The following is a 13931-nucleotide window of genomic DNA, read 5'->3' on the forward strand; positions in this document are numbered from 1 at the left end:
GGCCAAAATTGATGTGTGAGCTAGAGATTCGGGCTAAATGAACTGTGTATTTGAAAACATCTAATTGGAAAGATGCTAAGTTAGAAGAAGACCATTATGGCAGGGATGGATTCCAGCAGTCACTATTGCTGGTTCACTCGTGGGCACACTGCACGAGCATGCGCAGAGTAATAAAAATTGTTCTGCGCATGTGCAAAAGCAAAAAACAATATGGCGGCGCCTACGGCACTGCAGGGAGAACAAGTTCAGGGGTGTGGCAGGCCTGGGTCGCTGCCGGTTCCAGAGATCCAGGCCGCCAAACTACTACCAGTTTGGCTGAACTGGGCTGAACCGGTAGGAACCAGTGCATTATGGAAATGGCAAGGAAAGGATCCCTTACAAAGCAGTTCTATATTCTAGTTTGCAGATATGCAACACAAGGTCCCTGAAATATTAAATAAGTTGACCTAATTAGGCGGGATAAAAGAGAAATGTAAATTTATTTCTTATTTTGGTGTAGCTATAGGACCAAAGTCCAGATTCTGATGAAAGGGGAAGACTCAAAGTAATGCTGACAATATAGTTTTTTTCCCCCGGACACCTTCTTTTTAGACAAAAAAAATCACCATATGAAATAAAAGAACACAATGGGTGAATAAATGCTACCAGAGGTTAATACACATCATGTTCTTTTAGAAGAACTCTAGTTTAAATATTTATTTTTATAGTCATGACATGTTTTTGATATAACTTCATCATTGTAACATCCTTATGGTTTGCTTTAGTGGGAGGCAACTTTTAAATAGGTCATATCACTGCTGTATTGGCTTATTTATTACCCAGAGATTTTCAAATAACAAATGACATATATTTTGCCTTTGTAAAATAAAACCTGAAAATTGGTCCAGGTTTTGGGGAATAAATTATACATTTACAAAGGATTTGTTTTGTAACATTTAATTCAAATTTTATGCACACAGTTTAAAAATATGTATGGTTTTGTATATATTACAGTGTCAGCTTCAAACTTTTCTACATGAATCATCTTTTTCCTTGAAAAATTGCTTTCCTTCACAAAATTAGGTCTTTCTTGTTTGTTCTTTTCCAGACACCTTTATCACAATAGTTATTTCTTCTATAAAATCTAATTTAAAAAGCTGTTTGAAGTATGTCTAAGTAGCTGTTGTAAGACAAGTTATAAGAATGTACTAGCTGAGAGAATCTTTGTACATCCTAGAGGAATTGATACACTGATAGGTCTATTACAGCGATGGCGAAACATTTTTGGCTCGTTACCATAAGCGGGGGAGCGGAGGGGGTGTGTGTGCTGGTGTGATGCACCTAAAATGCAATGTGTGACACACCCCCCACAGCACGCATACATGCATGACAGGTGTGACCCCCATTTTTTGCATGGTTTCTTTGCCCTCCCCAGGCTCCAGAGGCTTTATAGGAGCCTGGGGAGGGTGAAAACAGCCACCCCCGCCATCTCAGAGGCCCACCAGAGGCTTAAGGTGCTTCCCTGAAGCCTCTGGAGCGCAAAAAAACTGGCCCTATGGGCAAACTGGAAGTTCAGGAACCAACTTCCAGTTTGCTCGTAGGGCCAGTTTAAGCCCTCCGGAGACTTCAGGGGCTTTCCGAAGGCTTCCCTGAAGGCTCCAGAGGATGGAAAATGACCCTACAAGCAAACTGGAAGTAACTAAAAACAGAACTAAAAACAGCCCTACGAGCATCCGGTTTGTCTGTTGGGTCATTTTTTGTCCTCTGGAGCCTTCAGGGAAGCCTCCTGAAGGCCCCTAAAGGTCCTGGAGGGCTTAAACTGGCCCTATGAGCAAACTGGAAGTCCGTTCCCGAAGTTTTGGTTTGCCGTTAGGCTTCAGGGAAGCTTCTGAAGCCTTCGGGGGATGGGGAGGCTGTTTTGGCCCTCCTCAAGTTCCTATAAAGCCTCTGGATCCTGGGGAGGGTGAAAAATGGCGTTAAAAAGGCTGAACTCAGCTGGCCAGGTGTGCATGTGCCCTGGCCAGCTGACAGGGCAACACCTTGTGTACCCTGACAAATGTCTTCACATGCCACCTGTAGCACACGTGCCATAGGTTCGCCATCCTGGATCTATAAGAACAGGCCAAAAGAAAACTATGTGTGTTTGTGGCTTCAGATTGATTTGTAGAGTACTATAGGGAAGATAGGAATATGATAGATATTTTTGAAGTTTAGAACATAGAATAATAGGGTTGCAAAGGACCTTGGATGTCTTCTCCTGCTTATGGGAAGAGATCCTATACCATTCTGGATTTTCTTTGAGTAGAATAAAAGAATGAAGGCAAATATACATGTGTCAGGATAATGTTGCAGGATCCAATCTGGGTTGGTCACCAGTACCAGAGATTTTGTCTTCCAAACTTTCAGACTTGTAATGGAGCCAATTCTCAGGCAACTTTTCTCATGCCAAACTTCAGGGAATTCTAACATTCTGGTAAGAAAGCAGTTCCTGGAGGATGGGCTCTAGTATGAGTTTGAAAGCTCGGAAGACTAAACCTCTGGTTCTGGTGAGTCACCCAGAGTGAATCCTGCAAAATAATAGAATTAGAAGGATGCCAGAGGTGTTCCAGCCCAACTCTCCACCCATGCAGCCATGGATATCCAATCTTTTCTTAAAAATCTCCAGTAATGGAGCACCCACAACTTGACTCCATTTTCTTTGTGGCAGCCCCTCAAATATTAGAACACTGCTATCAAATCACCTCTATTCCTTCTTTTCATTAAATTACATATACCTAATTTCTGCAACCCTTTAATAATATGTTTTAGCCTCCAGCCCCTTAATCATTTTCATTGCTCTTCTCTGCACTCTTTCTAGAATCTCAACATCTATTTTATATTGTGGCTACCAAAACTGGATACAATATTCCAAGTGTGCACTTACCAATGCATTATAAAATAGTACTAATAGTTTGTATGATTTTGATTCTATTCCTCTGTTAATGCAGGTTAGTACTGTATTGGCTTTTTGGATGGCTGCAGCATTTTACTAGTTCATATTTAAGTGGTAGTCCATTAGGACTAGATCCCTCTCACAGTTACTGCTATTGAACCAGGTTCCACCTTGTTGCATCCTCTTGACGTAGCTGGCAGCCAAGCCACGCCTTGCAAGAGGCTGATTGGTCCTGGCGCGGCTGCCAGCCGGCGGGAGAATTGCAGCTATCCCATTGGCCGCTTGCCTGACAGCGCCAAAGTGGAGGCCATCACCAATGCCCCCACCCCCTCCAACAAGGCGGAGCTGCAGGCATTTTGGGGGGCTGCTTAATTTCTACGCTGCCTTCATTCCGCATAAGGCATTGGTGGCAGAGCCCCTTCACCGCTTGCTCGATTTTTCTGCTCCCTGGGCCTGGACCAGCCAAGAGGCGCATGCGCTCACTGCTGTCAAACGCCTGTTGACAGCTGCCCCCGTGCTCGCTCAGTACAATGAGCACTTGCCCCTCCTGCTGGCCTGTGACGCGTCCCCCTATGGCGTGGGGGCCATCTTAAGCCACTCTTTTCCCAACAGGTTGGAAGCCCCCATTGCCTTCTATTCACGCACCTTGTCCCGGGCTGAACAGAATTACAGCCACCTGGACAAGGAGGCTTTGGCGGCCATAGCTGGGATGAAGAGGTTTCATCACTACCTCTACGGCTGCCCGTTCACCTTCCTTACGGACGACAAACCCCTTCTGGGCATTCTAGCAGGGGATCACGCCACCCCCCCATCCTGTCACCCTGTATGTCCCGATGGTCTGAATTCCTTGCCGCTTATTCATACTGACTGCACTACCAGCCGGGCAAGCATATGGGCCACGCGGACAGCTTGAGCCGCTGTCCGCTGCCCACCCAGGTGACCGACCCTGTCCCGTCCATGGCCTCCGGCGTCTTCCTCATAGACGACTTGGAGTTGCCACTCTCCGCTTCCGACATTGCCCAGTCCACCTCATCCGAGCCCCTTCTTCACCGCGTCTTGGACGCTGTTCGCCGGGGCTGGACGGCGCATTCTCGGGGGCCCGAGTTCCTGTCATTCCTCCGCCGCCGCACCGAACTCTCCATCATCCAGGGATGCCTCCTCTGGGGATTCCAGGTGGTTGTGCTGCCTGCCCTGCGCCAGTTGGTTCTGTGTCGCCTCCACGAGGGCCACCCCGGCATTGTCTGCATGAAGGCCCTCAGCCACGGGTATGTCTGGTGGCCCTCCATGGACGCGGACATTGCTGGCTGGGTGCAGTGGTGTCCTCCCTGCCAAGCCGTCCGGCCAGCCCACCCATGTCACCGTCCCGGGAGTGGGAAACCCCTCCCCGCTCCCTGGAGCCGCCTCCACGCGGACTTCTTTGGGCCTGTGGATGGGCACACCTTCCTCCTCATTGTGGATGCCCTTTCTAAATGGGTAGAGGTCATCCCCATGCATTCCTTAACCTCTGCTGCCACCATCCAATCTCTTGAGTGCCTTTTCTTGACCCATGGCATCCCGGACATCTTGGTGACCGATAACAGTCCCCAGTTTACCTCCGCTGAATTCCGGCTCTACCTGGCCAGCCTGGGGGTTCGGCATGCCCCGGTAGCACCCTATCACCCTGCCTGGAACGGAATGGCTGAGTGTGCTGTTCACTCTGCCAAGGAAGGCGTGGCCCGTCTCAGTCACCTGCCCTGGCTGGTCTGGCTCTGCACCTACCTCCAAGCACAACACTCCACCCCATGCTCCACCACTGGCAAATCCCCCGCCGAAATCCTCATGGGCTGCCGGCTCCACACCACACTGGACCAGCTGCACCACTTCACTCCCGTGTCTTCCTTGACCAGACGCCCCCCGGATCTTCTTGGTGGGGGAGGAGGTTTACGCCTAAAACTATTTGGGTGAACCGAAGTGGGTGCCGGCCGTGGTGCTTGAACTAACCAGGCCCTGTTGCTACAGGGTCCAACTTGGCGATGGACAAGTTTGGTGGCACCATATAGATCAGTTGCGCCACCGCGCCACTGCCCAGCCACCCAGACAATAGGCCAACGCCGCTCTGGCCGCTCCGCCTAACTCCGGCATCCAGCCACAAACACCGTGCCACAATCATCCTGGCAGCTCGCCACCAGCTACCACCGCGGCCACACACTTACCTTTGAATCTTGGTGCGAGGCAAGGGGCTGGGCCTCCGAATCAGCTCCGCCACCCCGACGCATCTCCCCCTCCCCCTCCGATGTCCTCAGCAACCACACCCAGACTGAGGCGGTCTCAGCGCCTGTGTAGTCGACCGAAGTACTTGGACGACTACCCATGCGCTATCCGGGGGGAAGGGGTGTTGCATCCTCTTGACGTAGCCGGCAGCCAAGCCACGCCTTGCAAGCAGCTGATTGGTCCTGGCGCAGCTGCCGGCTGGCAGGAGAATTGCGGCTATCCCATTGGCCGCCCGCCTGACAGCTATCAGTATAAATAGCTGTTAGGCGGCGCTGTCCAGTGCGCATGTTCTGAACTTACTGCTAATGCTGGTTTTCAATAAAGGTTCCTGTTCAGTTACCTCAGCGCCTCCTCGAACTTAAAAGACCTATTCAGTGGTGGATTTCAATTTATTTTACTGCTGGTTTGCTTGTGTGTGCCTGCATGCTCGTGTGACATCCAGGTGGGTGAGCGGAGCCTCCTGCCGTTGCCACTACCAGCTCGCCCAAACCGGGGCAAACAGGCAGAAACCCACCTTATTCTATACTTGTGCTTTTGATTTTTCTTACCTAAGTGTAAAACCTTACTTTTCTCACCATTGAATTTCATTTTATTAGATAGTTCCCTGCATATTCTTTTCATCTTAAATTTCTTTCATATCCTCAGCCCTGCTGGTTAGAAAGGAAAATTTTATCAGCGTTAACACATGCAAGGGCTCCTTCTTTTCTTTCATCTCCATTTTCAGATGCATAATTGCTTTCAAAGATTCCATTCAAGTCCTTCCTTGGATGAGCAATTCTTTTTTTCCCCCCTAATATTTTTTTTGAGAGTATTTTATTTCCATTTTCATTTTCATACACTCACATGTAAAGTATACATAGCCAACACCATACAGCATTAAACAATAATTACATCAGTTCCTCTTGTCAACAATGCCCCAGAAAATACACCTCTTTCTTCCATCACCCTTCAACTTTCTATCTTCCCTCCATCATCCCCCTCTACCCTACTTCCCCTCCCCCTCTACCACTCCTCTCCCCACATCCACTCCCCCCATCCTTCTCACCTCCCCCCCCCACCCTCTCTCCCATCCCTCTCTGCCCATCTTTCTTCTTTCTCATTCCTCCTCTCCTTGGTGTATTTCCGCTACATGTCAATATACTTGGCCTATCCTATTTTTAAAGTGAAATAAAAAAAAAAAACAGTATACATGTGGACTCACATTACATTGAAATCTAACACATCTTGTCTAACCTGATATATCCCTCCCCCCACCCTCCCCCCCACAACTGCCCCCCAACTTCCCAGAACCCGTACATGGTATAGGTTTTTAACAAACACAGTCTAAAATATATTGAGAAAAAAAAGAATAAGAAATTAATAACATCTCTACATTGATCTTAGCTCCTTCTTGCTAAGCTAACTTTAAACAATTTAAATCATTCCTGATCTTAAGCATAGGCTATCTGAAATTTCTTAGTCCCATATTTATTTTGTGTATAATCAATCCATTTTTTCCACTCTCGTTTATATCTCTCATTTGAGTGGTCTTTAAGATATGCAGATATTTTAGCCATCTCGGCTAAATTTGTGACTTTCAATGTCCATTCTTGAATTGTAGGCAGGTCTTCCTTTTTCCAGTATTGTGCCACTAACAGTCTTGCTGCTGTTATTAAGTTCAAAATCAAGTTAATCTCTACCGCTGTAGAGTCAGTAATTATACCTAACAAGAATAACTGAGGAGTAAACTTTATCCTTCTTTTAAAAATATTTTGCATAATCCACCATATTTTTATCCAAAATGCCTTAACCTTTTGGCAAGTCCACCATATATGGAAATATGTAGCATCGAGAGAACCACATCTCCAACATTTGGGTTGTAAATTCGGATACATAGAAGCCAACTTTTTAGGATCTAAATGCCATCTATAGAACATCTTGTAAAAATTTTCTCTCAGGTTTTGGGCTTGTGTAAATTTCACATTTCTTACCCAAATTCTTTCCCATGTATCCAACATTATTGGTTCTTCAATATTTTGAGCCCACTTTATCATACAATCTTTATCTAATTCTGTTTCCAAATCCATCTGTATTAATACATTATATATCCTCTTTATATGCATTAAACTTTGGTCTCTTATTTGTTTAAATAGATTATCCTCAACTTGGATAAAACCAATTTTTTTATCTATTCTCCACCTGGCCTGTAATTGCCTGTACTGGAACCATGTTTGAACTGCCTTCTCCTCTTTTAATACCTCTAAGGATTTTAGTTGTAATACCCCCTTTCCAAAATGAGAAGTTGTCTATAAGTAGTTTTATCCTGTTTTTGTGCTATGTTCATATTTTCAATTGCATGTCTAGGGATTGCCCACATGGGTATCTTGTCATTTAGTTTATGTTGATATTTTTTACAGACCCGCAGTAAAGCATTTCTTAAAATATGACTTTTAAAATTTTTGTCCAGTTTTTTGTTAAATAACAGGTAAGCATACCAACCGTATACCAGATCATATCCCTCAATATTCAGTATCCTATCATTGGTTAAATCGATCCAATCACTAATTATGGATAATACCACTGCATCATAATATAGTTTTAGATTGGGTAGTTTCAAACCTCCCATCTCACGAACCTCTTGCATTATTTTCAGCTTTACTCTCGGCTTCTTTCCTGCCCATACAAATTTATTGATACCATTCTGCCATTCTAAAAGATTCGCATCTTTTTTGAGTATAGGTAACATTTGGAAAAGAAATAAAAATTTTGGTAAGATGTTCATTTTCAGTGCCACTATTCTTCCCAACAAAGGTAAGTGCAACTTCTCCCATTTTTTCATCTCTATCTGTATACTATGCCAGAGTGGTTCATAATTATACTTATATAATTTTCAATTTGAGATTGAAATATTAACTCCGAGATATTTGACCTTTTTGACTACCTCACATCCTAACATTCCTCCTAATTCTTCCTTTCGTTTAGTGTTCATATTTATGGCTAATATTTTTTGTTTTCCCTAAGTTTATTTTAAAACCAGATACTTGACCATATTGATTAATCATATTCATTAAAACCATACTGGATTCCTTGGATGAGCAATTCTGATGACTAGAAATACCATGCATGATGTGTTTCAAATTTGGCTGAATTAAATCATTTTAAATTAATATATATATATCCCCCTCCTCAAAAAAGCTAAATAGAGTTGTGTGTTGTCATTGTGTCAGATATATAACTAAGTTATCAACTCACTAGAAAACTACAGTAAGAATCAAAGTCTCATGTATCAGGGCTTTGTTTATTTATTTTCTTAGTTTATTTAGTAGCCTAACAACTATTGATTTAATCCCTCCCGTGTAAAGGTGGCAAAAATGGCAATGTTAATAAAACATTAGTAGGACTCCCTTCTTGGTTGGCATCATGACATTGGAGTTGGGGGTCTATTGAGCTAACTTTGAATCTGTAATCCTCCCTGATTTTTATGATTTAAAACAGATAAAAGCAAGTGTATGACACATACAAAAAAGACAAACTATACAGTAGTTATATTTTTTTCATATCTCTGAATCCTCTTTTTTCTTCCTCATTTATTAAATGACAGGACAATAGAATTTCAAGTTCATGTGATAATTATATTAAACCCTTTGATCTTGTTTAATGTATTTCAGTCACAATGGGCCTAAACTGGCACACAATGAAAGCAAAAAGCAGAACAGTGAAACTTACCTTATAAACCACATTTTAGAAGATAAAAAATAATAACTGATTGATACATAATGTTAAACTTCATCCCCCCCCTTATATTTAAAGGATCAATTCCATTGTGGTTGATAAATCTTTATTTCTTGACAAGTAGACATAACAGGTTTTGAATTAAAATACCCGAAGACTTATAGTATTTGATGCTTACTTCCAGCAAATTTGTTGTCATGGTTCTCTCAAAATTCATCTGAATCAGAGGAATCAAAGCATGCTGTTGCCTGAAGAGTATTATCTATTTAAAACTTTGGGCTGCCTGAATGGGATGCCTCACATTGTCTTCTCCCTAAAGAAAAGTTCTTCTTATACCATAGGAATCAATGCAGTAGGGTCTCAGAATTTCCTCCAGTTGTTAATAATCAAGTAATTGTGCTGAAATGCTGGGCTATAATTGTATTTCTATTTAGCAGAATTTTTTAGGGAGAGTTGTAAATAATTCATTTAGTTTAGTCATTTTTCTGTTCCTCCTCCCCACAAAGTTATTTTTCTGCCTTTAATCTCATTAATATATTTGAATTCAAGTCACTCCTATTGTGTTAAATACGTGTAATGCCCTTTGGGATAGGTAAAAGACTTTAAAATTAAATCATAAAAACTGCTATGTAATTTGCAGACAAATGGTGGTGAAATGACTTCATACTGATCATTCTATTCTTGTCAGTTTAGCAGCCCTCTTCATTTTAATTTTAGTAAAGGTGCCTGAAATCCATCCTGAATTGAGTTATTTGAATAGGGCCAATATGTTTTACCACTGAATTTATATGACCATGAAAACTACATTTCTCTACAGATAATATGTCCAGATTGTACAATAAGAACTTTTTTGGGAAACTTTTCAGTATCTTATAATAATTTCTAAAATATGCTTTGCATGCTCACATGATTCAATAAACTCACCTTTTCTTTTTCAATAAGATAATAATTTCTACAGACTTTTTAAAAATCAAATTAATAAAAAAATAGTAATAATACAACCAATAATAGTTAAGAAAAACACCTAAAATTCATCTTATTTTAAATATTATAAATAAGTTTAGACCAAAAATGACTAAAATAGGTAAAAAAGAAAGAGGAAAAGGGAAAAAAGAAAAAAAAATCCAGTAAAATCTTGAAAAAATACAAAATTTTATATTACCAAAGTAATAATATTGTTGTCACAGATCATTTCAAATCTGTTTGTAAACAATTACTTAGATATGTACCAAATTTTGCTTCTCCATTAATAGTCAATTCAAAGACTGAAAACTAATAAATTTCACTAAGCAAATTAAAGGCCTTTCATGAAAAAACATGTTTTTCCACAATCCAATTTCAATATATCCAAACTTTTTTAAAATAGACAAATTCCAAACTTTTTGAGCATAATTTAATAGCACATTAACTTTCTTAAACATTTGCCTTAATCCATCACAGGAATAATATTTTAACCAATAAGAAATCAGTAAGGACTTTTTAAAAGAAAGAATACAAGAAGGAATTACATTTTAGAAGAAAGAAATGATAATACAACAGCAGCAGCCTAACAAACATACTACAAAATATCTTAAATGTAAAAATCCATGCAATTGTTTCAGAAAGTGCAAAGCACTTCTTTTTATAAATCAGGTCAGGATTTTTGTTTAAAATTAAAAAAAAAACCTGCCCATATTATCACCATAGTTAATTTTCAGTTCACTTGGTTAATTGAGAAACAGTAGCAATGTGTTAAGAATATTATTTTGCTCTCCTCCCCAAGCTTATTTATAATTTTTTTTGAACATCCTGACTGAAACCTCGTGTTCTTTTAACTCAGAAGTTAATGCTTCCTGATCACCCAATCATAAAATCAATTTATGATCTGTTATGACTGAAGTCATGGAGTTTGACAAATGATTAGACAGAGGACTATGTTCCGGGCCACAGGAATCATAATCTTTTCATAAAATGATGGAGTTGGTTGACAGAACTATCATATAGCTATGACAATGACTCAGTTGTTTTGCAATATGTTTCATTCACAATAATTAAAATAGAACCGTTCCCCTTATAAATGTTTTCATGTTATATTCTAACAGGTGGGTTATTTGTGGATATTTATAAAAAAAATATAGCAACTTAAATATAAAAATTCTACCATCACAGATTGTTGGACGTTAAATCCAGTCCATATCTTATTCCAAGCTGGGAGAGAAATGCAGGGAAAGGAAATATAATTTTAAGGCAGGATACAGTTGGAAAGGATGTTTCTGTTTATTGGACCAGTAACAACAGTGACAACAGCATATATTCCTGGGTGAAGCTGGTAAATTGGCGTTGTAAGCAAGTGAGTTTTTGGACCATTTGTGGTTTATATGTCATCATCTATATGAAAATGATTTTTTTGGGTGGGGGGTTGTTTATATTTTAATTGCTGCTGTGAAATTCCCTTTGTGATGTGTGGAGTTCTGACTGGCCCAAGAGGTGAAGGGAGATGCAAATCTTAAGGTGTTTTGTCGTCTTTTGTTAATCTCGTTAGCCTAATCAGTTTCAATCCCTGATCTATTCTGTCTGTTTGGAGATTGTTTTAGGGAACCACATTTTACAATGTATACATTGCTTTGTGAATGAAATTTAGTTTCCTAAAGCTTTGCCTACAGGCTGTTGTAGTGGAGGAAAGACTGGGGCTGCTTTCTGTCTTTTTAAAGGAGATTTTTCTCCTCTTCTTTAGGGGAAATATTCTATTCTGGTACTTTTTTTAGTCTGTAAAATAGTTTATTCTGGGGTGGTAGGCCCTTTCTACAAGATTAAGCAACACAGAATTTGTTCTTATCAGCAGATATTTACAATTATTCAATTATAGGGTTGAATCACCAACCTGTATACTTATTTGCATCACAAATAAAACATTTGCAAAATGGAATAACATTTCTTGTAACAAACATTCTATAAATAAATAAAAAATATCTAAAAATAATTAAAAACCACCAAGTTCAGAGAACACCAAAGGGCCCCACAGTTCTCTCCCTCTTTATCTTTTTCCTTTTTGGGAAGGACCTCATGTAACTTAATAAATGTAACATTTAGACCCCAAAAAATTGGCTTGTATGTATCCGAATCTACAACCTAAATGCTGGAGATGTGATTGTGCTGATGCTACGTATTATCATATATAGTGGATTTGTAAAAAGGTCAAAGCATTTTGGATAAAAATATGGTGGATTATGCAAAATATCTTTAAAAAGAGGATAAAGTTTACCGCTCAGTTATTCTTGTTAGGTATAACTATGGATTGTACTGTTATAGAGACTAATTTGATTCTGAACCTAATAACGGCAGCAAGACTGTTGGTGGCGCAGTACTGGAAGAAGGAAGATTTGCCTACTATTCAAGAATGGATGTTAAAAGTAACAAACTTAGCAGAAATGGCTAAATATCAGCATATCTCAAGGATCATTCAGACAAGAAATATAAGCTGGAATGGAGAAAATGGATTGATTATATTCAAAATAAATATGGGACTAAGAAACCCATATTGAATGATTGAATGAGCAAGGAATGATATAATTTGTTTAGAGTTAGCTTAACAAAAGGGGAGTTAAAGTACAAGTAAGGGATGATGCTAAAGTCTGTTAGTTTATTTTAGAATATGGTTGTTAAAGATTTATACCCTGTATTTGCTCTGGGAGGTTGGGGGGGGGAGGTGGGTTCGGGTGGGAAAGGAGAGGTATATATTTGTAAAACCTTTTTAAAACTTTTAATAAAAAATATGTAATATGATTACTATTGCAAATTGGCTTTTGTAGATAAATTTCCTGAATAGGATATTATTTTTGCAAATGGAACATTGTTAACTGTAAATGCAACATATAATAATAATTTAGTTCTTCAAACATTGATGTGTTAAGAAACATGACATAGTAGATGAAATTGTGATATCAGCTCTATTAGTCTCTGTTCTTAATAATACAAAACATTATTTTCAGTGAACAATTGGCTCCACTTTTCAATTATTATATATTTACCTTACATCCAGATATCTCACATATATTGTGACAATATAGGGGGACAGAAGTATCAGTTGAAATTAAACTTCTTTTCCTTAATCCTCTGTTTCAGGTCCACACCCTGTTGGGATGGTCATAGACTCTTATTTCAAGTTATGCGTGATAACTGAATCATTAAAATTAGTAGTGTGAAATGCAGAAGTACACTAATTCCTTAAATTAACTTAGCTTTTCATAACCTGAAACTCATTTATTCATCTTCATTTGAAATGCTAGAAGCCTAGAGTGTATTGCAATTACCTCTTATCAACAGAATATGATGCAAATTATTCTAATTGTTCAGTCAACAGTATGCTAAGGGGTGCCCTTATCCTTTCTGAGAAACTGGGTTGCAGTATTTATGGGGCTAAGGAATCACACAGGTGAATCTGGTTGCTTTTTTCAAGAAGGTTTTTTTCTTCTTTCATTTCGTTTCTAGTCCCAAATAGCAGAAAATGTTGCTGTTAGTTTTCAGCAGGTTGATTAGAAAGTTTCCCCGTCAGTTTGGGGACATAGCTTGTCCACTCTTGTCCTAGAAAAAAATGCAGATGTTGTAATGTGTGAGTACATGATCATGCAGAGTTATCTTTAAAACTTTTTAAAAATATAGAATCAAACTATTTAAACAAATATATTAATAAATCCAAGTATCAGGTTCGATTGATAGCTAAATGTATTCCTCACATATATAATTCTACTAATATCTCTGCTGTGTCTGTTTGACTATGATTATATTCATAAAATATATATAATTTTATTGAATTCATCTATTTTGGGGACTGGCACAAGATATTGAATGATAAATTTACCAAATGGCTTGGCTTCAAGTTTAATCTTCAGAATCTTTCTTATGGTGTACAAATGCAGGTGCTAGGTCTTCATCTAGTTAACAAAGTCAAAATGAAACTTTTAAAACTATGGATCTTGGTGTTCTCTTTATCACACTAGATAGCATCTAAATTGCTAGAAGAGACTAAAGTTTGCTCTGTTTATATACAGTAGGTTTTTGCCATCATCCTTGGTAGCAGTTT

This window comes from Thamnophis elegans, chromosome Z (assembly GCF_009769535.1).
Source record: "Thamnophis elegans isolate rThaEle1 chromosome Z, rThaEle1.pri, whole genome shotgun sequence".
NCBI lineage: Eukaryota > Metazoa > Chordata > Lepidosauria > Squamata > Colubridae > Thamnophis > Thamnophis elegans.